The sequence below is a fragment of the Rhinopithecus roxellana genome, chromosome 2, assembly GCF_007565055.1.
Source record: "Rhinopithecus roxellana isolate Shanxi Qingling chromosome 2, ASM756505v1, whole genome shotgun sequence".
Taxonomy (NCBI): Eukaryota; Metazoa; Chordata; class Mammalia; order Primates; family Cercopithecidae; genus Rhinopithecus; species Rhinopithecus roxellana.
Window position 1 is genome coordinate 20,523,874 of NC_044550.1, and position 27,294 is coordinate 20,551,167.

Below are 27,294 nucleotides of genomic sequence, written 5' to 3' on the forward strand. Positions count from 1 at the left end.
TATATATTTCAAATCACCTATAGATTACTTATGATACCTAATACCATTTAAATGCTATGTAAATAGTTGTTATACTGTATTGTTTAGGGAATAGTGACAAGAAAAAAAGTCTGTACATGTTCAGTACAGATTCCACCCCCATTCCCTGCCAGCAATATTTTTGATCTGTGGTTGTTTGACTTGACCAATGTGGAACTCATGGATGTGGAGGGCTGGCTGTAAATTAAATAGGTTCTACCCAGGTAACAATTTAAGGTAGGAACTCTGTGGCATTCTTTTCATTGTTCACAGCTTCCAAACTAATGCCTTGAACATGGAGGTGATCCTTTGTATTGCGTATTACAAAGAGGATGTGTAGTGGGGTCATAGAATCCTGGGTTCAAATTTTAGTTCTGCCACATATTAACTTGTGGTGGGGTCGTGAGTAAGTGTTCACCTTCTCTGAGAACAAATTTCTCCTCCCAGAAGTTGGAGATAGGTAATAACACCTACCTTTCAAGCTTTTTGTGAGCCATTAAGAAAATAAAGTAGGAAAAGTACCTGACACATTCTCTGCCACTGTTGATTGTTGTGTGATGAAATCTGGGGATCAGGGTTGTCTCCCAATTCCACAGACCCTCCTTGAGAAACGTTTTAGCAGTGCTTAATTTTACAGACTTAAAAAAAAAAAATCATTGCCATTAGAAAATAACTTCCTAACTTTCTTTTTCTTACCTTGGAGATAAACCACATTTGCTTTTTTGTTACCCAGTTTTTAAAAAAACAAGCTATTATGCCTTTGTAAATATTAATCACTTTTATGAAATAATTATATTTGTATTACAAATGTTAATATTTCTTTTTAAAAAATGTTATTGTGTCTATTTAAGGTATATAACATGATACTATGGGATATATACAGAGAGTAAAATGGTTACTATAGTAAAGAAAATTAACATATCCATCATCTCACATAGTGACTCCCCCTTTTTTTTTGGTAGCAAAAACAGCTAAAATCTAATTTGGCAAAAATCTCAAATACAATACAGCATTATTAAATATAGTGCTCAGGTTGTACATTAGATGTCTAGACTTATTTATCCTAAATTTCTGCTACTTTGTATCCTTTGACCTGCATCACCCAGTGTTTTATTCTCTATCTCTGTATATACGAGGTTTTTATTTTAAAATTCCACATATAAGTGAGGCCATGCATTATTTTTCTTTCTGTGTCTGAATTACTTCACTCAGCCTAATGTACTCCAGGCTCATCTATGTTGTCGCATTTGGCAGTGTGTTAGTCTGTTTTCACACTGCTATAAAGAACTAGCTGAGACTGGGTAATTTATGAAGAAAAGAGACTTAATCGACTCACAGTTCTGTAGGCTTAACACGAAGCATGACTAGGAGGCCTCAGGAAACTTTCAATCATGGCGGAAGGCGAAAGGAAGCAAGAACCTTCTTCACATTGCGGCAGGATGGAGAGAGTGAAGGAGGAAGTGCCACACACTTTTAAACCATCAGATCTGGTGAGAACTTACTGAGCAGCAAAGGGGGAATTGACCCCCATGATTTAATCACCTCCTACCAGGCCTCTCCTCCAATTCGGCATTAAATTTGGGCAGAGACACAAATCCAAACCACATTAGGCAGCATCTCCTTTTTTAAAAGGCTGAATAATATTTCATTTTATATATATATATATATTACAGTTTCTTTATCCATTAGTCCATCGACAGACACTCGAATTGTTTCCATGTCATGGGTATTGTGAATAATGCTGTAGTGAACATGGAATGCAGTTATCTTTATGAGGTGGTGATTTCATTTTCTTTGCTGGGCCATATGGTAGTTCTTTTAGTTTTAATTTCTTTTTCTTTTCTTCTAAGATGGAATCTCGCTCTGTTGCCAGGCTGGAGTGCAGTGGCGTGATCTCAGCTCACTGCAACCTCTGACTCTGGTTCAAGCGATTCTCCTGCCTCAGGCTCCCAAGTAACTGGGATTATAGGCACGCACTACCATGCCTGGCTAATTTTTGTATTTTTAGTAGATACAGGGTTTCACCATGTTGGCCAGGATGGTCTCGATCTCCTGACCTCGTGATCTGCCTGCCTTGGCCTCCCAAAGTGCTGGGATTACAGGTGCGAGCCACCACACCTGGCCTTTTGTTGTTGTTGTGGTGGTGGTGGTGGTGGTGGTGGTGGTTGTTGTTATGGAGTCTCACTCTGTCATCTAGGCTGGAGTGGAGTGGTATGATCTCAGCTCACTGCAACCTCTGTCTTCCCAGTTCAAGCAATTCTCCTGCCTCAGCCTCCCAAGGAGCTGGAATTACAGATGCCCACCATCACTACTGGCTAATTTTTGTATCTTTATTAGAGATAGGCCATGCTGGCCAGGCTGGTCTCAAACTCCTGACCTCAAGTGATCCACCAACCTCAGCTTCCCAAAGTGTTGGGATTAAAGTGTGAGCCACCACGCCCAGCCTTAGTTTTAATTTTTTAAGTAACCTCCATACTGTTTGCCATAATGGCTATACCAATCTACGTTCCCACCAACAGTGTACAAGGGGTCCTTTTCTCTTGTTATCACTTACATTTTTATCACTTTTGTTTTTGATAATAGCCATCCTGAAGGGTGTGAGGTGCTATCTCAGTGTGGTTTTGATTTACAATTTCCCTGTGATTATTGATGTTGAGCAACTTTATATACATATCTGTTGATATGGTTTGGATTTGTGTCCTCGCCCAAATCTCATGTCGAATTGTAATCCGCCATGTTGGAGGAGGGGCCTGGTGGGAGGTAATTGGCTTATAGGGGGTGGATTTCCCCTTGCTGTTCTTGTGATAGTGAGTGAGTTCTCAGGAGATCTGGTTGTTTAAAAGTGTGTAGTACCTCCTTCCTCTCCATCTTCCTTCTGCTCTGGCCATGTAAGATGTGCCTGTTTCCCCTTCTACCATGATTGTAAGTTTCCTGAGGCCTCCCCAGCCATGCTTCCTATAGAGCCTGCAGAACCATGAGCCAATTAAACCTCTTCTCTTTATAAATTACCCAGTCACAGGTAGTTCTTTATAGCAGTTCGAGAATGGACGAATACACCATTTTTATGTCTTCTCTTTAGAAATATCCATTCAGGTTCTTTGACCATTTTTTACATGGGTTATTTGTTTTTCTGCTATTAAGTTGTCTGAGTATTTTTTTCCTAAATTTTGAGTATTAACCATGTACGTATATACACATATATACACATATATATAGTTTGAAAATATTGTTTCCAATTTGTAGTTTGCCTTTTTATTTTGTTGATTCTTTTGCTGTGTAATTAGTGTTTCTTGTTATGTAACCTTTGACGTTATATCATTTGAAAATTCTTAGTCTAAGCTTCTCAGCAGAAAAAACAGATTATTTACCAAGAAAGATAATTAGATTGGAACCTGACCTTTAATCAGCAAACCATATATGCTGAGATTATGGATTTTAAGGATAAAAGACCAGATGCCCTAGAACTGTACACACAGTCAAGCTATTGTGAAGATGTGAAAATACACAGAAAATATGCTCCTACATACTATTTATTTAAAAAGTTACTCAAAGAAGTACTCCAGCCAAATTAAAAGTAAATCATAATAAAGATATCAAGAAGGGAAATCCAGTATATAGGATAGAATCACTTTAAAATTCATAGTAGCTCACTAATGATGTAGTTATAAAGTCTAACGTAGATTGTATTAAACTTTACAATGGGGAGAGGAATTCAAATCTGCTGAAGATCAATTTTGGTGGTTGTGTGGAGCTTGGTTAGAGATTCTGAATAATTCTTGATTTTCTAGAGAAATATAACTTCAGTTATGTTTGTTAAAGTTAAAATAAACAAAAGTTGATAAAAAAGAAAGGGTGCAAAAAGCAAGTATAATAAATATAAATTAAAAGCACAAGATAAGATGGCAGGAAAAAGGCTAAACTGGCCTTATTTAATATATTACCCTTTTCTTTTTGAGACAGGGTCTCCCTCTGTTACACTGCTGGAGTGCAGTGGCACGATCATAGGTCACTGCAGCCTCGACCTCCCAGGCTGAATCAATCCTCCCACCTCAGCCTCCTGAGTAGCTGGAACTACAGGTGCACACCACCACGCTCGCCTAATTTTTGTATTTTTTTTTAAAGACAGGGTTTTGCCATGTTGCCCAGGCTGGCCTCAAACTCCTGGGCTCAAGCAGTCCTCCTGCCTCAGCTTCCCAAAGTGCTGGGATTACAGGCATGAGCTACTGTGCTTTGCCTAATATATCCTCATAGTAAGAGTATATTAATGGTTAAATAAATATGAATGGTTAATTCTTCTCTCACACCACTTAACAATACCTAAACTAAAAAGCAAAGTCTTTGTGAGTGAAAGAACAAAATCACTATTTTCTATTTATAAGAGATATACTTAAAAGTAAATAACAAAATTAAAATAACAATGGATTATTTTAAAAACAAGCCATGGAAAAATGTGTCAGGTAAATATATGAAAAAGGAAATTCGAGATAGAAATATTTATAAAAGAAGAATATGATACAAGATATATTGAAGAAAACACAGAGAACTATTTTAATATTAATGAAAGATACAATTCACCAAGGATATATAGCCTTTATAGACTGAAAAATGCTTCATTGAACTGAAAACTATTTGCAAGCAATATGGCAGACAAAAGGTTAACAGCCTTACAAAACAAAAGCTCTTACAAATTAATTAGAAAGATATCAACACTCCAAAAGATGAACAAGCAAAGAATACTAACAGGTAGTTCATAGAATGATAAAAAAAAGTTCATTAAACATGTTGAAAAGTCCTTGACTTCTTCATAGTAAAAAAAAAATACAGATTAAAACCACAGTAAAATATTTTTCCCATGTCTAATTGGCAACCATTTTTTAAAAGTTAATATTTTAGTGTTTGTAAAGATGTGAAGAAACCAGTCCTCTTGAGTGCTCTTGATAGAAATATGGATTGATAAAATATTTATTTCTGGAGAGCAATTTGTTGATATTTATGAACATTTTAAAATGGGCCCATTTTATTTATTTATTTTCTTTCCAACTTTTAAGGTTTGGGAGTACATGGGTAAATTGTATGTTGCAGGGGTTTGGTGTACAGATAATTTTGTCACCCAGGTCATCAGCATAGTACCTAATAGGTAGTTTTTGTTTGTTTGTTTTTGTTTTGTTTTGTTTTGAGACGGAATTTTGCTTTTGCCCATGCTGGAGTAGAGTGGCGCAATCTCAGGCTCACTGCAACCTCTGCCTCCTGGGTTCCAAGGTTCCAACGATTCTCATGCCTCAGCCTCCTGAGTAGCTGGGAATATAGACATGCACCACTGCACCCGGCTAATTTTTGTATTTTTAGTAGAGTTGCGGTTTCACCATGTTGGCCAGGCTGGTCTTGAACTTCTGACCTCAGGTGATCCACCTGCCTTGGTCTCATAAAGTGCTAGGATTACAGGCGTGAGCCACCACACCTGGCCCTAGGTAGTTTTTTAATGCTCACTATCCTCACCCTCTACCCTCAAGTAGGCCCCTGTGTTTGTTTTTCCCTTCTTTGTGTCTGTGTGTACTCAATGTTTAGCTCCACTTATAAGTGAGAAGAGCAGTATTTGGTTTTCTGTTCCTGTGTTAATTCGCTTGGAATAATGGCTTCCAGCTCTTTCCATGCTGCTTCAAAGGACATGATCTTATTATATTTTTATGGCACTGTAGTATTCCATGGTGTATATGTACCACATTTTCATTATCCACTCCACTGTTGATGTGCATCTGGGTTGATTCCATGTCTTTGCTGTTGTGAATAGTGTTGTGATAAACATATGTGTGCATGTGTCTTTATGGTAGAATGATTTATATTCTTTTGGGTACATAACCAATAATGAGATTGCTGGATCAAATGGTAGTTCTATTTTAAGTTCTCTGAGAAATCTCCAGACTGCTTTCCACAGTGGATGAATGAACTTACATTCCCACCAGCAATGTGTAAGCGTTCTGTTTTCTCTGTGACCTCACCAGCATCTGTTATGTTTTGTCTATTTTTGTCTTTTCTTTCTCCTGTTTGTGAAGAGTGTGGTGTTTCTATGTTGCCCAGGCAGGTCTTGAATTCCAGGCTCAAGCTATTCTTCTGCCTCTGCCTTCCTAAGTGTTCGGATTACAGGTGTGAGCTACGGCGCCCCACTGACTTTTAATAATAGCCATTCTGATTGGTGTGAGATAGTATCTCATTGTGGTTTTGATTTACATTTCTTTAATGATTAGTGTTACTGAACATTTTTTCATGTGCTTTTTGGCCGTGTATATGTCTTCTTTAGAGAAGTGTCTACGTCCTTTGCCCATTTTTCAATGGCATTTTGTTTTTTGCTTGTTGTTTGCTTTTGTTTTGCTTGTTGTCTTGTTTGTTTTGCTTGTTGTTTTGGTTGTTTTTTGCTTGTTGCTTTAAGTTCCTTATAGATTCTGGAAATTAGATTTTGTTGGATGCATAGTTTGCAAATATTTTCTCCCATTCTGTAGGTTGGCTCTTTACTCTGTTGATACTTTCTTTTGCTGTGCAGAAGCTCTTTATTTTAATTAGATCCCACTTACCAATTTTTGTTTTTTTTTTTTTTGCAATTGCTTTTGGGGTCTTTGTCGTGAAATCTTTGCTGGGCTTATGTCCAGAATGGTATTTCCTAGGTTTTCTTCTGGGTTTTTATAGTTTTAGATTTTACTTTTAATTTTTCAATTCATCTTGAGTTGATTTTTGTATATGATGAAAGGAAGGAGCTCAGTTTCAATCTTCTGCATATGGTTAGCCAGTTATCCCAGCACTGTTTATTGAATAGGGAGTCCTTTCCCCATTGTTTGTTATTGTTGGTTTTGTCGAAGATCAGGTATTGTAGATGTGTGGCTTTATTTCTACATTTTCTAACCTGTTGCATTGCTCTATGTGTTTGTTGTTATACTTGTATCATGCTGTTTTAGTTACTGTAGCCTTGTAGTACAGTTTAAAATTGAATAGTGGGATACTTCAAGCTTTGTTCTTTTTGCTTAGGATTGCTTTTGCTATTCGGGCTCTTTTGTTGTTCCAAATTAGTTTTAGAATAGTTCTTCTAATTCTGTGAAGAATGTCATTGGTAGTTTGATAGGGATAACGTTGAGTCTGTAAATTGCTCTGGGTGGTATGGCCATTTTAACAATATCAATTTTCCTATCCAAGAACACGAAATGTTTTCCCATTTGTTCGTGTTATCTCTGATTTTTTTCAGCAGTGTTTTGTAATTCTCCTTGTAGAGATCTTTCACCTGCCCGGTTAGCTGTATTCCTAGGAATTTCATTCTTTTTGTGGCTATGATGAATAGGATTATGTTATTGATTTGTCTCTCAGCTTGGGTGTTATTGGTGTATACAAATGCTACTGATTTTTGTACATTGATTTTTGTATCCTGAAACTTTGCTGAAGTTGTTTATCAGCTCAAGGAGCTTTTGGGCAGAGACTATGGGGTTTTGTAGATATAGAATCATGTCATCTGCAAACAGGGATAGTTTGACTTCCTCTATTCCTATTTGGATGCTTTTATTTCTTTCTCTTGTCTGATTGCTCTGTCTAGGACCTCTAGTACTCTGTTGAATAGGAGTGGTGAGAGTAAGCATCCTTGTCTTGTTCTGATTCTCAGGTGAAGTGCTTCCAGCTTTTGCCCTTTCAGTATGATGTTGGGTGTAGGTTTGGTTCTTATTATTTTGAGATATGTTCCTTTGGTGCCTAGTTTGTTGAGGTTTTTTTTTTTTAAACATAAAGAGATGTTGAATTTTTTGGAAAGCCTTTTCTGCATCTATTGAGATGATTATGTGGTTTTTGCTTTTAGTTCTGTTTATGTGATGAATCACACTTACTGATTTGCCTATGTTGAACCAACCTTGGATCCCAGGAATGAAGGCTACTTGCTTGTGGTAGATTAGCTTTGTGATGTGCTGCCGGATTCAGTTTGCTAGTGTTTTGTTGAGGATTTTTGTTTCTATGTTCATCAGGGAGAGTGGCCTGAAGTTTTCTTTTTTTGTTGTGTTTCTGCCAAGTTTTGGTATCAGAATGATACTGGCTTCATAGAATGAGTTGGGAAGGAGTCCTTTCTCAATTTTTACAATAGTTTCAGTAATGATTAGTACCAGCTTTTCTTAGTACATCTGGTAGAATTCAGTTGTGAATCTGTCTGGTACAGGGCATTTTTCTGGTTGGTAGACTTTTTGTTACTTATTCAATTTTAGGACTCATTATTGGTCTGTTTAGGGTTTTGATTTCTTCCTAATTCAATCTTGGGAGGTTGTAGGTTTCCAGAAATTTATCTATTTCTTCTAGGTTTTCTAGTTTGTATGTATAGAGGTGTTTGTAATAGTTTCTGAGGGTTTTTTGTATTATATTTCTGTGGAGTCTGTGGTAATGTCCCCCTTGTCATATCTGATTGTGTTTATTTGGATCATCCCTGTTTTATTTTTATTAGTCTAGCTAGTGTTCTATCAATCTTACTGATTCTTTCAAAGATTGAACTTCTGGTTTCATTGATCTTTTGTATTGTTTTTTACATCTCAATTTCATTTAGTTTAGTTCTGATTTTTATTACTTATTTTCTTCTGCTAGCTTTGAGGTTGGTTTGCTCTTTTCTAGTTTCTCTAGGTATGATGTTAGGTTGTTAATTTGAGATCTTTCTAACTTTTTGATATGAGCATTTAGCACTATAAAGTTTCCTCTTAATGCTGCTTTACCTGTATCGCAGAGATTCTGGTATGTTATGTCTTTGTTTTCATTTGTTTCAAAGAATTTCTTGATTTCAAAGAATTTCTTGATTTCAAAGAATTTCTTAATTTTATTGTTTACCCAAAAGTCATTCAGAAGAAGTTTATTTAATTTCCATGTAGTTGTATGGTTTTGAGAGATCTTCTTGGTATTGATTTCTCTTTTTATTGTGCTGTAGTCTGAGAGTGACTGATGTGATTTTGATTTTTTGGAATTATTGAGAATTGCTTTATGGTCAAAGCATGTGACTGAGTGGTTGAGCATGTGCCTTGTACAGATGAGAAGAATATAGATTCTGTTATTGTTGGGCACAGTATTCTGTAGGTGTCTGTTAGGTCCATTTGGTCAAGTGTTGAGTTTAGGTCCCGAATATCTCTGTCAGTATTCTGCCTTGATGATCTGTCTAATACTGTCAGTGGAGTACTGAAGCCTTCCATTATTATTATTGTGTGTGTGTGTGTGGTTTTTTTTTTTAAAGACTATTGTGTGGTTTTCTAAGTGTGTTAATACGTCTCCAGGAACTTGTTTTATGAATCTTAGTGCTCCAGTGTTGGATACATATTTATTTAGAACAGTTAAGTTTTCTTGTGGAATTAACCCCTTTACCATTATGTAATACCCTTCTTTGTCCTTTCTGATCATTGTTGGTTTAAAGTCTGTTTTGTCTGAAATAAGAATAGTAACCCCTGTTCTTTTTCATTTTCTATTTGATTGATAGATCTTTCTTCATCTAAATATGCTCATTTTAAAATAGGAATTTACCCTACAGAAACACTCTCACACATGTACAAACACATATTTATAAAGATATTTAGGTTGGGTGCACTGGCTCACAACTGTAATCTCAATACTTGGGGAGACCAAGGGAGGAAGATTGCTTGAGGCCAGGCCTGGGCAATAGAATGAGACCCTGTCTCTCAATACATAGATACATAGTATAGCACTATTTGTAATAAAGAAAAATATGGTCATCAACAGAAGTTAATTAAATTTTAGTACATCTCTACCCTGGAATACTAAGTATCTAGTAATAAGCATGAGGTATGCAATGATACAGAATGATTTCCATGACGTATTAGTGGAAAAAAAAAGTGAACTTCATAGCAATGCATATAGTATGAACCTTGGTTTGTTTGCTTGCTTAAACACTGGAAAGAAACTGGTAACAGTGCTTATCTCTGGAGAGGAATTCAAATAATGGAATTGAATGATATTGCTCAAGACAAGCTAGAGTGGGAAAAAAAAAAAAAAAAACCCAAGAAACATTTGAGTCATGAACATTTAAGGACAGGAAATCTGACCTGCATCTATCCATCCAACCATCCATTCTTACATCCACTCACAAACAACCATCAAGTGCCTGCTCTGTGTTCAGAGCAGTGCTTTCATGCTGGGTACACAGAGATGAATATTAGGTATAATTTCTTTAAGGCACAGATTAAGATATTGAGAGGCCTTAGCAAGGAAAAGATCAGAATGTACCCTCTTTAGGTAATTCAAAACAACCACAGTGCTAAACTGTAAAGAAGTAGAAGGTTCAATGAAAAAGATTGTCAACAGCATGAAATGCACAAGTCCAAGTGCTTGAGGACTGAAAAATAATTTTACATCTAGGATTTGAGTTTTTAGCAACTTTTACTGGAGGAATTTTTGTAGAGTTAAGAATAAAGCATGAATCTACTGATTTGGAAATTGAATGGAAAGTGAGGAAGTAGAAGCAACTGATGTCTCTTTCAAAAAGTTAAAAGTAGAAGAAATTGATGTCTCTTTCAAAAAGTTGATACTAAAGGAAACTGGAAGTTTGAAGGGTATTATACAAGGGTAATATTTTTGTGGGATGTTAGAGACTTAAGCTTGTTTGTAGATCGACAGGAAGGAACACCATAGAGAAGACTAAAGATCCCAGGAGAGGAGAGATGACTGATATGACAGGGCTTGGAGGAGATTTGAGTGGGTGGGATCAAGGGTTTGGGGTGAGCTTAGTTCTTTGTCCCTAGTATATCTGTTCCTCAACCTCTTCGAAACTCTTGTTCCTTAGCCCTCTGTTTTCTTAATTGCGCCCTTCCTACTGTGTGGTCCATCCCTATCTGGCCTGCACAGCATGATCCTCTGTCACTTTCTTGCCTCAACTTATTATTCCTTATCTTTCTATTGAATCCTCCTGGAAAATGTCCACCCTACTTCAGTGTCACAAGTCTTAAAATGTGCTCTTTTATACATGCTGCTTGAGAAAAATTAGTGTGCATTATAAATTCATAGTCTCAAAACTCGACTGGGTCCCCAACCACTGTATTATAATTTTATTTATTTATTTATTTATTTTTATTTTTTGGAGACAGAGTCTCACTCAGTCGCCCAGGCTGGAGTGCAGTGGCGTGACCTCAGCACACTGCAAGCTCCGCCTCCCGGGTTCACGCCATTCTCCTGCCTCAGCCTCCCGAGTATCTGGGACTACAGGCATCCACCACTATGCCCCGCTAATTTTTTTGTATTTTTAGTAGAGACAGGGTTTCACCATGTTAGCCAGGATGGTCTCGATCTCCTGACCTCGTGATCCACCCGTCTCGGCCTCCTGAAGTGCTGGGATTACAGGCATGAGCCACTGTGCCCGGCCCACTCTATTGGTTTTTTAGGCTCCTACCCAGCCTTTTATTTAAAAAAAAAAAAAAAAAAGAGAGAAAAGAAAAAAAGGAAATGAGGGCCAGGCGCGGTGGCTCGCGCTTGTAATCCCAGCACTTTGCAAAGCCGATGCAGGCGGATCTCGAGGTCAGGAGTTCGAGACCATCTTGGCCAACATGGTGAAACCCCATCTCTACTAAAAATACAAAAATTAGCCAGGTGTGGTGGCATGCACCTGTAATCTCAGATACTCGGGAGGCTGAGGCAGGAGAATGGCGTGAACCCGGGAGACGGAGCTTGAGAATCGCTTGAACCTGGGAGGCGGAGGTTGCAGTGAGCCGAGATCATGCCACTGCACTCCAGCCTGGGCAACAGAGCGAGATTCCATCTCAAAATAAATAAATAAACAAATAAATAAATAAGGCTGGGTATGGTGGCTCACACCTGTAATGCCAGAACTTTGGGAGGCCGAGGCAGGCAGATCACTTGAGGTCAGGAGTTCGAGACCAGCCTGGCCAACATGGTGAAACCCCATCTCTACTTAAAACACAAAAATTTGCTGGGTGTGGTGGCACACACCTGTAATCCCAGCTACTTGAGAGGCTGAGGCAGGAGAATAGCTGGAACCTGGGAGGTAGAGGTTGCAGTGAGCCAAGGTCGGGCCACTGCACTCCAGTCTAGGCGACAGAGCAAGATTCCATCTCAAAAAAGAAAAAGAGAAAAAACAAACAAACAAAAAAAAACAATGCCATATGTATGAAGCTGATGGAGACTGTGGTTAGAAGAGTAAGTAGAGCAAAGTGAAGGCAAAAAGAGAGCTTAGAGGGGAGGCTTGCAATTTTAAATATGGTGATCCCAAGGGGCCTCACTGAGAGGGTGAAGGAGATGAGGAAGGTAGCCATGCGGAAATGGTTGTCTGGGTAGAGGAAATAGTGCAAAGACTCTAAGGGAGAGTCCTTGGCATGCCTAAGGAACAGTAAGGATGCCAGTGTGGATGGAAGGGGTGAAGCTGGGAGTGGTGACTCATGCCTTGTAGTCCAGGCACTTTGGGAGGCCGAGGCAGGTACATCGCTTGAACTCAGGAGTTGAAGATCAGCTGGCGCAACATGGCAAAACCCCGTCTCTACAAAAAAATGCAAAAATCAGCTGGGCATGGTGTTGTATGCCTGTAGTTTCAGCTCCTTGGGAGGCTGAGGCATGAGAATCACTTGAGTCTGGGAAATGGAGGGTGTAGTGAGCAGAGACTGCACCACTGCACTCCAGCCTGGGCAACAGAACGAGACTCCATCTCAAAGGAAAAAAAAAAAAAAAGAGTGAGAAAGGTAGAGAGTAGTTACAGCAGGAAGGTAAATGAGGATTGTGTTAGTTATCTGTGGCTGCAAAATGAAATTACCTCAGAATTTAGCAGCTTAAAACAATATACATTGATTGTCTCATGGTTTCTGTGGGTCTCAGGAAGAGAGGTACTCAGGAACAGGGTAGCTGAGTACTGCTGACTCAGGTTCTCTTGTGAAGCTTCGAAGATGTTGGCCTGCACTATAGTTATTTCAAGGCTCAGCTCAGGAAGGATCTGCTTGCAAGCTCACTCACATGGCCATTCACAAGTTGCGGGTTGTTTCTGATCTCAGATCTCTGCCACACAGGCCATTCCATACACCGCTTACAAAGTAGCAGCTTGCTGCTCTCAGAGGTAAGTCACAGAGAATTCAGAATGGAAGCCATCGTCTTTTTAAATCTAATCTCAGAAGTAACATTCCATCACTTCTGCTGTGTTCTGCTAATTAGAAGCAAGTCAGTAGGGGAGGGTATTATGCAGGGTCATGACCACCTGAGGACTGGCTCATTGGGTACTGTTTTAGAAGCCACTCACTACAAGCCTGATGATGTGGGGCCCTTGTAGCCAGTGTAAAATTTTTGGTGTTTACACTGAGTGAAAAGAAGAGCCATTGGGGAGCATCCAGCAGAGAATGGAGTGATCTGACTTACATTGTAACAGAGGTTCCTCGGTCTCTGTGTTGATAGGGCTAGGGTGAAAGTAGGAAGACTAGTTAGGAGGCTCTAATAATAATTTATCAGGCAGGGGGTTGGGTGGCTCATGCCTGTAATCCTAGCACTTTGGGAGGCTTAGGCAGACAGATCACTTGAGGTCAGGAGTTCAAGACTAGCCTGACTAAAATGGTGAAACCTCATCTCCACTAAAAATACAAAATAAAAATGAGTTGGGCATGGTCGCAGGCTACTTGGGAGGCTGAGGTGGGAGAATTGCTTGAACCCAGAGACAGAGGTTGCAGTAAGATGAGATCATGCCACTGCACTTTCGCCTGGGTGACAGAGCGAGACTCCGTCTCAATAGTAGTAGTAGTAATAATAATAATAATAATAATAATAATAATAATAATAATTTATCAGCACTCAGGAGACAGATATGCTTTCAAGGTACAAATTTCAGAGACACTGGAATATTGATATTGTTAAAGCCATGAAACCATCACCAAAAGAGAGTGACTTCACTTCTTTTCAGTGTAATGAGACAAAATTCTGTATGTAACAGGATAGAAACAAGTCAAATGATTTTGTATGCCTTTCAGAAATAATATCTAAACAGCATTCAGGTATGATCCACATGGTGTTGAACCCTCTCCTTGGAGATGAGAAACTGCAGCTGTCTGGAAGGTCCCAGATTTCAGAGCAAATACTGGTGCCCCAGCACCTGGAGGTGAATGGCAGAAATCACCATGGCCCATAGCAGGGTCACTACAGTTTGTCTTTCTAGTAAAGGGTGAAGGTTTTCAACCTTTTTTGTACCCTTAGAGAAGAAACTGTGAGCCCATAATTTGAAGGTTATTTATAACTTCCTTTTGCCTTATTTGGGATACAATAGAACAAGTTCCTCTCAAATCTATTTACAGAGGTACACATAGCAAAAAAGGAAGCAAATGGGATTTCTAAACAAAAATGGTTTTAACTACAATTTCCTTCAGTGCAGACAGAAAATGCTGCAGGGACATTGGCCTATCTTTCTTAAAGCTCATGGTCAAAATCTATTGTCCCACCTGAGTCATGTGCAGGAAAGCCATAATGTCTAGCACAGGGCATTATGCCCCAATTAGGGGTTTTCCTGATCATCCTCTACAACATGAGATGCCTTGGATTGGAGCAGGGCAGGAGGGCCTGTCTGGCTTCTCCATGCCACTCACCCTTGGTGCCATGAACGGAGCATTGAGCCTCGCTGTTACATCCAATTGCTGTGCTGCTCCTTGCTTCCTACATCTGTAATGAAATCCAGGGCCACCACCTGGTTCTTCCACGTCTCTATAATTTTGTACACCACACTTTCCTTAACTTAAAGCTTCCTCCCCTTCCCCACAACCTGGCTGCTATTATTCCTTCAGCTTTTAGCTCAGATGCAGTCTCCCATGGGAAGCTGTCCTGGCCGACCTTCTAAGTCTTGGCTAGTACCTGTTTTTACATCAATTGGAGCATGAGTCCCACTGTTTAGTTACTTTTTGTTTACTGATCTGTCTCATCCTTTACAGTGTAGTTGTTTGAAGGTAGGCTTGCACCCATCTGTGGCCTGATATACAGTCAGCACTCAATAAATACTTCCTAAATCATTTAGGTAATGATCAAATGAGCAGGGATACCTCTTGTCTGAGAGAAGCATGAAGTGGAAGAAGAGGTGTGAAGATAGAGCTGACTGGAGAAGTCAGGACAGAAGTGGAAGTTGTACTTGCTCACAGACACCTGTTATCTCAGGGAAGGGGGAGATTAGGCCACCTGCTGAGAGTGAGGGAAGCAGGGAGCTGGTAGGACCCTTGAGGAAAGTAGTAAAGGTTTGGAACAGCTTGTATGGAGAACGGAAATGGAGCAGATGAGAAACCCTTGAGGGGCCAGCTGAGATTGGAGCTCATAAATTTATAATGGAGCCCAGCAACATAAATATGCAATTTTTCTCCAGAAAGCAGTCCTGAACAAGACATAGGAGAAATAATGCTAATTGCTATTTATTCATGCCTACTATATGCAAGGATCTATGCTATATGCTTCAGTTGCTGTTCTATATTCCTTGTAAGAAGCCTGTGATGCAGGTACCATTATCTCCATCATTTGGCTGAAGAAACTGAGGCTTATGGAGGTTAATCACTTAATATAAGTCACATAGCTGGCAAGTGACAAGCAGCTACAAACCACAGACTGACTCCAAGGGCCAGGACTTTGGGGCCGTGCCATTCCACTACAGCTTCTGTGGGTCCAGGTTGGTTGACCTGAGCTAGGGATGGTTATGGTGAAGGCAGTGAAATGACAAAGGAGAGCAGAAAGAAGCATATTGGCTAGAGTGTTGATAGAGTGATTAACTATTAATGACTTTGGGCTCTAGGTGAGCTGGTGTCTGAACCCCAGTATGTTTGGGGACATCCAAGTGATAAGGAACTAAAGGTGTCAGTGCTATGAAAGGATAGGCTTATAAAGAGTAAAGGAAAAGAAGAGAGGCACAAATAGGAAGATGTAGTTTGCATTTATGAGTTCAGAATGGCCCAATTCCAGGTGGTAATAAAGCTAAGATGTGCTCATGAGAATGGACTTGAACAAACCACGATAAAGGAGGGCATGGAACTCCGAGGTCCTTCTGTATTTTTTCTTGAAATGTTAGTGCCTGGCGTATTTCAGATGCTCAACATTTACTGGATGAATAAATAAATTAAAGGGTAACCACAAATAGAAACTATATAGTGAGACTTCTTTAGTTACGTGATTTGTGAACATTTAGCACTATTTTATAATCTCATCTAACCCACTGTCTAATAAAATAGATGAAGAGAGATAAAAGAAGGTGTCCATCTAAATTGAAAACAAAGTGCTCCCTTGAAGTAATTATCTGATTGTGGAAGCTTGAGTTACAGAGACTCGAACATTTGGAAGCCTTTTTAATTGGAAGAGAAAACAAAGTTCAGTGAAAACAGTTATTGTTGTTATGGCCAAGCAGTGATAAAATTCAGGATGGCAGTCTTCTGTATACTGTTTTTGTTCATATGCCATATATCAGCTAAAAGCTTTAGGATCCTTCAGCAAAGATAATATGAATGTTCTGTGTTTTCTGTGTGTTATATCAGGGACCCAGGCTCAGTCAACACGTTCATAGTTTGAAACTTTAATCATGGCATGGAGTATCATTTAAGCTAAGTCATGATTATCCCTCACAAGTGAACTATAAAACAGAATCTTGATTCATGAATTAGTTCATCGTTTTGCCCTGCTGATGTTTGTTAGATATAACATATATGCATGCCAAGTGAAGAGAGATGAAACAGCATGATGTAATTTAGTTGTGTTTCAAAGAGTAAAACCTCCAGGGTATTGGTAAACATACAGCTAAATAGAAGCTCACAATACACTTCTGTGTTTTATGGTTTTGTCAAAATCAAAGGAAATGTATTTACTTTGGAACAAATAATTGTGGGAAATTTCTATAGTGTCCTTGTGGCTTGTATTTCATTGTAACTAGAATTCCTTTTGGTATGTGAATGACATTGCATAAATAAGCTGTGTTGGACAAAGGATAAGATGTATTCCAGCTTTAATTATGGTGTAGAGGAGTTTTACCTTAGGCTTCTGACTTTACTTGCCAGAAAATAGACATGGAAAAGTGCATTATTGTTCCATAGTTAACTGGTTCTTAACTGAATATACTCTTGGTGAGACATAAAAGTAAGCAGAATTTCTCAACCGTGTATTCTTAGATTATTGAAATTAAGAGATAGTTCTGGCTATCTGTACTTTTCTACTTTCATGATCTTACAGTGGAGGGGATAGCCTCCATGTAACTTGACTGTCTTTCTCTTGTGTTTTTTAGGTACTTGCAAACAACATTCAGCCCTATTTCCCTGCTTAATTATATGATGGTGAATAGTCACTGTAATGAGCTCCTTCTACTTTTTTTTTTTTTTTTTTTTTTTTTTTTTTTTTGATGGAGTCTCACTCTGTCACCCAGGCTGGAGTGCAATGGCGCGATCTCAGCTCACTGCAACCTCCACCTCCTGGGTTCAAGTGATTCTCCTGCCTCAGCCTCTCAAGTAGCTGGGACTATAGGCACCCGCCACCACACTCAGCTAATTTTTTTTTGTATTTTTAGTATTTTTAGTAGAGACTGGGTTTCACTATGTTGGCCAGGCTAGTCTTGAACTCCTGACCGTGTGATCTGCCCATCTTGGCCTTCCAAAGTGCTGGGATTACAGACGTGAGCCACCGCACCCTGCCAATGAGCTCCTTCTACTCAAAAATGTACACATAGGCTGGGTTGTGGCTCATGCCTGTAATCCCAGCACCTTGGGGGGCTGAGGCAGGTGGATCACCTGAGGTCAGGAGTTCAAAACCAGCCTGACAAACATGGTGAAACCCTGTCTCTAAAATTAGCTGGGCATGGTGACGCGTGCCTGTAATCCCAGCTACTTGGGAGGCTGAGGCAGGAGACTCACTTGAACCTGGTAGGCAGAGGTTGCAGTGAGCTGAGGTGGCGCCATTGTACTCCAACCTGGACAACAAGAGCAAAATTCCATCTCAAAAATAAATAAATAAATAAATAAAAGGGAAAAAAAAAGTACCCATAAAAGGAGCACTCTAAGATATAAAATCTACGAACCAAGGATTATGAGTATTAACACTCTCCAAATCATACTTTCTTCTCACCTTTTTTCTAAAATAATTATACATCAATGCTCTTGAAATTTGTTTAAAACGACAGAAAGACTCACTCTGTAGATGCTTTCAGATATCACCCTACATAGCATGAGGCATAAAGCAGAAGGCAAAAACAGAAAAGTCCTTAGTTGTCTAAAACATGGGGATACCAGGCAAACAGCCCACACCCTCAGTGTTCTGAAGGTTCAGTTGATCCTTATATTATGATTGAATGTCATTATAATAATTATAAAGCATGCTATACTGTGAAACTGGAAAGCATGGGGTTAATTGATGATGACACTAAGATAGATATGTCAAGGCAGGAGTAATGATACACTTTGCAAGACAAGAATGCATTAGAACTAATTGTCAGCAGAATCCTAGTGAAAGTGAGTCACAGTAAAGGCTTGGATGCAACCAGCTACATGTACAAACCTCCCCAAACTCACTTATTCTTAGTTAGAAGGGTGTGTATCTTGGTCCTTGGTTGCAAGAGCTAGAGATGATCAACATATCTTCACGTTAGATGTGTTTTTCCAAATTTTAATTATTTCTTTTCCTGGTTTAGTGGAAGAATTTGTTAAATTAACTCATTACCATTTGTATTAGTCTGTTTTCATGCTGCTGATAACGACATACCTGAGACTGGGCAATTTACAAAAGAAGGAGGTTTGTTGGACTTACAGTTCCATATGGCTGAGGAGGCCTCACAATCATAGTGGAAGGCAAGAGGCAGCAAGTCACATCTTACGTGGATGGCAGCAGGCAAAGAGAGAGGAGAGAAATTACTGTTTTTAAAACCATCCGATCTCGTGAGACCCATTCACTATCACAAGAACAGCACGGGAAAGACCCACCCCCATGATTCAATCATCTCCCACTGAGTCCCTCCCACAACACATGGGAATAATGAGAGTTACAAGATGAGATTTGGGTGGGGACACAGAGCCAAACCATGTCACCATTCCTGGGAACTACTTCAGCCAGTAAAAGAATACTGTGTTACTCATTATAAATCAAGATAGTGGCCAGGGAGGAAGATGGCCGAATAGGAACAGCTCCAGTCTCCAACTCCCAGCGCGAGCGACACAGAAGACTGGTGATTTCTGCATTTTCAACTGAGGTACTGGGGTCATCTCACTAAGGGAGTGCCGGACAATCGGTGCTGGTCAGCTGCTGCAGCCTGACCAGCGAGAGCTGAAGCAGGGCGAGGCATCGCCTCACCTGGGAAGTGCAAGGGGGAAGGGAATCCCTTTTCCTAGCCAGGGGAACTGAGACACACAACACCTGGAAAATCGGGTAACTCCCACCCCAATACGGCGCTTTAAGCAAACAGGCACACCAGGAGAATATATCCCACACCTGGCCGGGAGGGTCCCACGCCCACGGAGCCTCCCTCATTGCTAACACAACAGTCTGTGATCTAACCAAAACGGCAGCAGCGAGGCTAGGGGAGGGGCGCCCGCCATTGCTGAGGCTTAAGCAGGTAAACAAAGCCGCTGGGAAGCTCGAACTGGGTGGAGCTCACAGCAGCTCAAGGAAACCTGCCTGTCTCTGTAGACTACACCTCTGAGGACAGGGCACAGATAAAAAACAACAACAAAAAAGCAGCAGAACCTCTGCAGACGCAAACGACTCTGTCTGACAGCTTTGAAGAGAGCAGTGGATCTCCCAACACAGAGGTTGAGATCTGAGAAGGGACAGACTGCCTGCTCAAGTGGGTCCCTGACCCCTGAGTAGCCTAACTGGGAGACATCCCCCACCAGGGGCAGTCTGACACCCCACACCTCACAGGGTGGAGTACACCCCTGAGAGGAAACTTCCAAAGTAAGAATCAGACAGGTACACTAGCTGTTCAGCAATATTCTATCTTCTGCAACCTCTGCTGCTGATACCCAGGCAAACAGGGTCTGGAGTGGACCTCAAGCAATCTCCAACAGACCTACAGCTGAGGGTCCTGACTGTCAGAAGGAAAACTATCAAACAGGAAGGACACCTACACCAAAACCCCATCAGTTCCAAGTTCTTAAAGAAAAGAATTTTAAACTCAGAATTTCATATCCAGCCAAACTAAGTTTCATAAGTGAAGGAGAAATAAAATCCTTTACAGATAAGCAAATGCTTAGAGATTTTGTCACCACCAGGCCTGCCTTACAAGAGACCCTGAAGGAAGCACTAAACATGGAAAGGAACAACCGGTACCAGCCATTGCAAAAACATGCCAAAATGTAAAGACCATCGAGGCTAGGAAGAAACTGCATCAACTAACGAGCAAAATAACCAGTTAATATCATAATAGCAGGATCATTGGCCGGGCGCGGTGGCTCAAGCCTGTAATCCCAGCACTTTGGGAGGCCGAGACGGGCGGATCACGAGGTCGGGAGATCGAGACCATCCTGGCTAACACGGTGAAACCCCGTCTCTACTAAAAATACAAAAACTAGCCGGGCGAAGTGGTGGGCGCCTGTAGTCCCAGCTACTCGGGAGGCTGAGGCAGGAGAATGGCATAAACCCGGGAGGCGGAGCTTGCAGTGAGCTGAGATCCGGCCACTGCACTCCAGCCCCGGCGACAGAGTGAGACTCTGCTCAAAAAAAAAAAAAAAAATAGCAGGATCAAGTTCACACATAACAATATTAACCTTAAATGTTAATGGACTGAATGCTCCAATTAAAAGACACAGACTGGCAAACTGGATAAAGAGTCAAGACCCATCAGTCTGCTGTATTCAGGAGACCCATCTCACATGCAGAGACATACATAGGCTCAAAATAAAGGGATGGAGAAAGATCTACCACGCAAATGGAGAACAAAAAAAAAGCAGGGGTTGCAATCCTAGTCTCTGATAAAACAGACTTTAAATCATCAAAGATCAAAAGAGACAAAGAAGGCCATTACATAATGGTAAAGGGATCAATTCAACAGGAAGAGCTAACACTCCTAAATATATATGCACCCAATACAGAAGCACCCAGATTCCTAAAGCAAGTTCTTAGAGACTTACAAAGAGACTTAGACTCCCATACAATAATAATGGGAGACTTCAACACTCCACTGTCAACATTAGACAGATCAACGAGACAGAAAGTTAACAAGGATATCCAGGAATTGAACTCATCTCTGCAGCAAGCAGACCTAATAGACATCTATAGAACTCTCCACCCCAAATCAACAGAATATACATTCTTCTCAGCACCACATCACACTTATTCCAAAATTGACCACATAATTGGAAGTAAAGCACTCCTCAGCAAATGTAAAAGAACAGAAATTATAACAAACTGTCTCTCAGACCACAGTGCAATCAAACTAGAACTCAGGACTAAGAAACTCAATCAAAACCGCTCAACTACATGGAAACTGAACAACCTGCTCCTGAATGACTACTGGGTACATAACGAAATGAAAGCAGAAATAAAGATGTTCTTTGAAACCAATGAGAACAAAGATACAACATACCAGAATCTCTGGGACACATTTAAAGCGGTGTGTAGAGGGAAATTTATAGCACTAAATGCCCACAAGAGAAAGCAGGAAAGATCTAAAGTTGACACTCTAACATCACAATTAAAAGAACTAGAGAAGCAAGAGCAAACACATTCAAAAGCTAGCAGAAGGCAAGAAATAACTAAGATCAGAGCAGAACTGAAGGAGATAGAGACACAAAAAACCCTCCAAAAAATCAATGAATCCAGGAGTTGGTTTTTTGAAAAGATCAACAAAATTGACAGACCACTAGCAAAACTAATAAAGAAGAAAAGAGAGAGGAATCAAATAGACGCAATAAAAAATGATAAAGGGGATATCACCACCGACCCCACAGAAATACAAACTACCATCAGAGAATACTAGAAACACCTGTATGCAAATCAACTAGAAAATCTAGAAGAAATGGATAATTTCCTGGACACTTACACTCTCCCAAGACTAAACCAGGAAGAAGTTGAATCCCTGAATAGACCAATAGCAGGCTCTGAAATTGAGGCAACAATTAATAGCCTACCCACCAAAAAAAGTCCAGGACCAGATGGATTCACAGCTGAATTCTACCAGAGGTACAAGGAGGAGCTGGTACCATTCCTTCTGAAACTCTTCCAATCAATAGAAAAAGAGGGAATCCTCCCTAACTCTTTTCCTGAGGCCAACATCATCCTGATACCAAAGCCCGGCAGAGACACAACAAAAAAAGAGAATTTTAGACCAATATCCCTGATGAACATCGATGCAAAAATCCTCAATAAAATACTGGCAAACCGGATTCAACAGCACATCAAAAAGCTTATCCACCATGATCAAGTGGGCTTCATCCCTGGGATGCAAGGCTGGTTCAACATTCACAAATCAATAAACGTAATCCAGCATATAAACAGAACGAAAGACAAGAACCACATGATTATCTCAATAGATGCAGAAAAGCTTTTGACAAAATTCAACAGCCCTTCATGCTAAAAACGCTCAATAAATTCGGTATTGATGGAATGTACCTCAAAATAATAAGAGCTATTTATGACAAACCCACAGCGAATATCATACTGAATGGGCAAAAACTGGAAAAATTCCCTTTGAAAACTGGCACAAGACAGGGATGCCCTCTCTCACCACTCCTATTCAACATAGTGTTAGAAGTTCTGGCTAGGGCAATCAGGCAAGAGAAAGAGATCAAGGGTATTCAGATAGGAAAAGAAGAAGTCAAATTGTCCCTGTTTGCAGATGACATGATTGTATATTTAGAAAACCCCATTGTCTCAGCCCAAAATCTCCTTAAGCTGATAAGCAACTTCAGCAAAGTCTCAGGATACACAATTAATGTGCAAAAATCACAAGCATTCTTATACACCAGTAACAGACAAACAGAGAGCCAAATCATGAATGAACTTCCATTCACAATTGCTTCAAAGAGAATAAAATACCTAGGAATCCAACTTACAAGGGATGTCAAGGACCTCTTCAAGGAGAACTCAAACCACTGCTCAGTGAAATAAAAGAGGACACTAACAAATGGAAGAACATACCATGCTCATGGATAGGAAGAATCAATATCATGAAAATGGCCATTCTGCCCAAGGTTATTTATAGATTCAATGCCATCCCCATCAAGCTACCAATGAGTTTCTTCACAGAATTGGAAAAAACGGCTTTAAAGTTCATATGGAACCAAAAAAGAGCCCGCATTGCCAAGACAATCCTAAGTCAAAAGGACAAAGCTGGAGGCGTCATGCTACCTGACTTCAAACTATACTACAAGGCTACAGTAACCAAAACAGCATGGTACTGGTACCAAAACAGAGATATAGACCAATGGAACAGAACAGAGTCCTCAGAAATAATACCACACATCTACAGCCATCTGATCTTTGACAAACCTGAGAGAAACAAGAAATGGGGAAAGGATGCCCTATTTAATAAATGGTGCTGGGAAAATTGGCTAACCATAAGTAGAAAGCTGAAACTGGATCCTTTCCTTCCTCCTTATACGAAGATTAATTCAAGATGGGTTAGAGACTTAAATGTTAGACCTAATACCATAAAAACCCTAGAAGAAAATCTAGGTAGTACCATTCAGGACATAGGCATGGGCAAGGACTTCATGTCTAAAACACCAAAAGCAATGGCAGCAAAAGCCAAAATTGACAAATGGGATCTAATTAAACTAAAGAGCTTCTGCACAGCAAAAGAAACTACCATCAGAGTGAACAGGCAACCTACAGAATGGGAGAAAATTTTTGCAATCTACTCATCTGACAAAGGGCTAATATCCAGAATCTACAAAGAACTCAAACAAATTTACAAGAAAAAAACAAACAACCCCATCAAAAAGTGGGCAAAGGATATGAACAGACATTTCTCAAAAGAAGACATTCATACAGCCAACAGACACATGAAAAAATGCTCATCATCACTCGCCATCAGAGAAATGCAAATCAAAACCACAGTGAGATACCATCTCACACCAGTTAGAACAGCAATCATTAAAAAGTCATGAAACAACAGGTGTTGGAGAGGATGTGGAGAAATAGGAACACTTTTACACTGTTGGTGGGATTGTAAACTAGTTCAACCATTATGGAAAACAGTATGGCAATTCCTCAAGGATCTCGAACTAGATGTACCATATGACCCAGCCATCCCACTACTGGGTATATACCCAAAGGATTATAAATTATTCTACTACAAAGACACATGCACACGTATGTTTATTGCGGCACTATTCACAATAGCAAAGACTTGGAATCAACCCAAATGTCCATCTGTGACAGACTGGATTAAGAAAATGTGGCACATATACACCATGAAATACTATGCAGCCATAAAAAAGGATGAGTTTGTGTCCTTTGTAGGGACATGGATGCAGCTGGAAACCATCATTCTTAGCAAACTGTCACAAGAACTGAAAACCAAACACCGCATGTTCTCACTCATAGGTGGGAATTGAACAATGAGATCACTTGGATTCGGGAAGGGGAACATCACACACTGGGGCCTATCATGGGGAGGGGGGAGGGGGAGGGATTGCACTGGGAGTTATACATGATATAAATGATGAATTGATGGGTGCTGACGAGTTGATGGGTGCAGCACACCAACATGGCACAAGTATACATATGTAACAAACCTGCACATGTTATGCACATGTACCCTAGAACTTAAAGTATAATAAAAAAAATCAAGATAGTTATATAAATCACCATATATTGTCGTTATGCTCTAAAGTTAGAGTATTGGAGGGAAGAGGATAAAGAGCCATATGATTTGTAATTTACATCCCAGAGTTTCTTCCTTTTTCAGAAAAATAATTAAGAACACTTTTTTTTTTCCTTTTAAAATCAACAACACAGCACTGTGAGAATTGGGTGGTGGGTAATTCTTGTAAGAATTCCACTGACAAGGCCTAACTCTGTTCTATTTCAACCTTGGTTTCAAGTGATCCTTCTAGTATCCTGTATTTTCCTCGGTGGTCATGCTAAAGCACTGTTATTAGACCACAGGGCTGGAAGTCAGATTGCAAAGCTGCGAGGCAGGAGTGAGTGGTCAGGAAGTAGAAGTCAGCAGAGTAGATTTCTTTTAAGAAGTTGGCAGTGAAGAGAAAAAGAGAGAATGCATGACAGATTAAGGAGTAGTGTGATGAAGAGAGTGCTCTTCTAGGATAGGAAGAGAGAGTTGAGCTTGCCTATTGGCTGAGAGGGAAGACTCAGTGGAGAAGGAGAAAGGGAACAGTCCTGTGGACTGACAGCTGATAGGGATGCTCGAGGGGAATGGGAAGGATAAGGTATGGAAAGTGGGACCCATTCTCTGTGCTGGGAAGGAAAGAAGAGAAATGGACAAAAATTTAAAGATATTTTGAGGAGAAACTGAGGAAGTTGAAAGAGCTATCTCTTGACCTGAGGCAAGGTGGTAGGAGGATTTGAAGAAAGGGAATTATGTAGACTTGGCTCTGTAGGGAATGTGATTGAGAATTACAGAATTAAAAAAACTGTTGAGTAGGAAAACGGGAAGGATGAAATTGGATATATAAATTTTAGTGGAGCTATTCAGCTTTTAAAGATTAAAAAAAAAATTTAGTGTCTGCAGTAATGGTTAGTACCTTAGGAGGAACCTTGAGTATAGATGAAGATCCAGGTTTAGGAATTGTTAAGATGAGTAACGCTAGAGAGCTTGGGAATTAGAGAGCTAGTAGAATTAATGGCAATAAATAGAGATTATGAAAAGGTCTCAAAAGGATGAATGAATACTGAGAAGGGGGAGTGTTTTAGGAATAGAAGGAAAATGAGAGCAGAGAGAAAGTTTAATAGGGATTGGAGGTTATCAACAAAGAGAGGGAATTTGAGTTTTAGATCTTGTAAGTGTGTAGTTCTAAATTATAGATCACCTAATCTAAATTGAGAGTCTCTTTACAGGAAGCGCAAGTAGAATAGTTAAGATGATCGAGAAAATGTGAGGAAGAATTGACATATGGATATTGAGGTACCCATAGGGTTTGAGCTTCCACTATACCAGTACTTATTCCCTTGATTAAGCTAACTATACGGTTATCTTCCTTTTATGTGTCTGCCTTGTTCTTGCTCACTTGGTATTTCCTCTATAACCTAAATAAAGTCTTATTTTCCTTTATTTCCAAAGTGCCTGGTACAGAATTTCAGGCACCCATTAATGCTATATAATTATTAAATACATACATAAGAACAAAATTTGAACCAAGTATAATTTATGAAATAACTAAGATACATGGCAGCAGTGAAAATGGAAAAAGGTGCTATATATGGATGGTCTTGATTTCAGAGGTAAGCAGATGTGGGGAGAAGCCTGATTGTGACTGGAGTATGCTCACCTCACAAGACAATGGATTGTAAGATGAGTGGTTACCATGAGGAAGGATTATGAGGGAAATGGTATCCTCAGGGATAAGCCAATATTAAGGAGAATGGACAAAGAGGGTGTGATTAGAACAGAGGTTCCCAGGACATGGCAAAACAGCCCAATAGGGGTTCAGGGATTCATCTTGTGGAGAAGGTTTGGGTTGAGCCAGATCGGAATGAGAGTGTAGAAAGTGAAGACAGATGGTGACTATTTCCATCTGGAGCTATATTTCAGGATTAGGAGGAGGAAGGAGATTGAGAGATGGGCTGAAGATGCAATGGTGATGTTGACTGAGGTTGCAGAAATAATCATAGCTAACATATATTGAGGCCTTATTATGTGCTAGGCATTGTGCGAAGCACTTTCCATGAATTCTCTCTCTGAGTCCCACAGCAGTAATATGAAATCGATTAATACCATTTCTATCTTCTAGAAAGTGAAGTAACCTCTCCAATGTTGGCCAGTGGCAGGTTTAGGATTCAAATGTCTGGAGCCTGTCCTCTTAATCATCACATATCCAGATCCCAAAAATAAATCCCCACATAGTGTTGCTTTTTCACAGACACTTCCCAGGTGCCACCCAGGGTAAAAGTTCTAAGAATTCAGAACATTTCAGGTCCTGTGTTCTTTTAGGTAGTTATCAGGAGAAGGACATTCATTTTTGATTAGCCTGGAGTGAGCAACCTTCAAAGTCGCACACTGAATCCCAGCCTTGAGAAGCACCTCACGGACTGAGGCAATTGCAGCATGCATTGATTATTTGGTTTGTTTTTTTCTTTCTTTCTTAAGAAAGACCTAGGTAATTATGGAACCTATTCAACTTCGACAGAAGAAAAATGTCTTGTCTAATAACAGACTGAAAAGGACAAGAACACTGG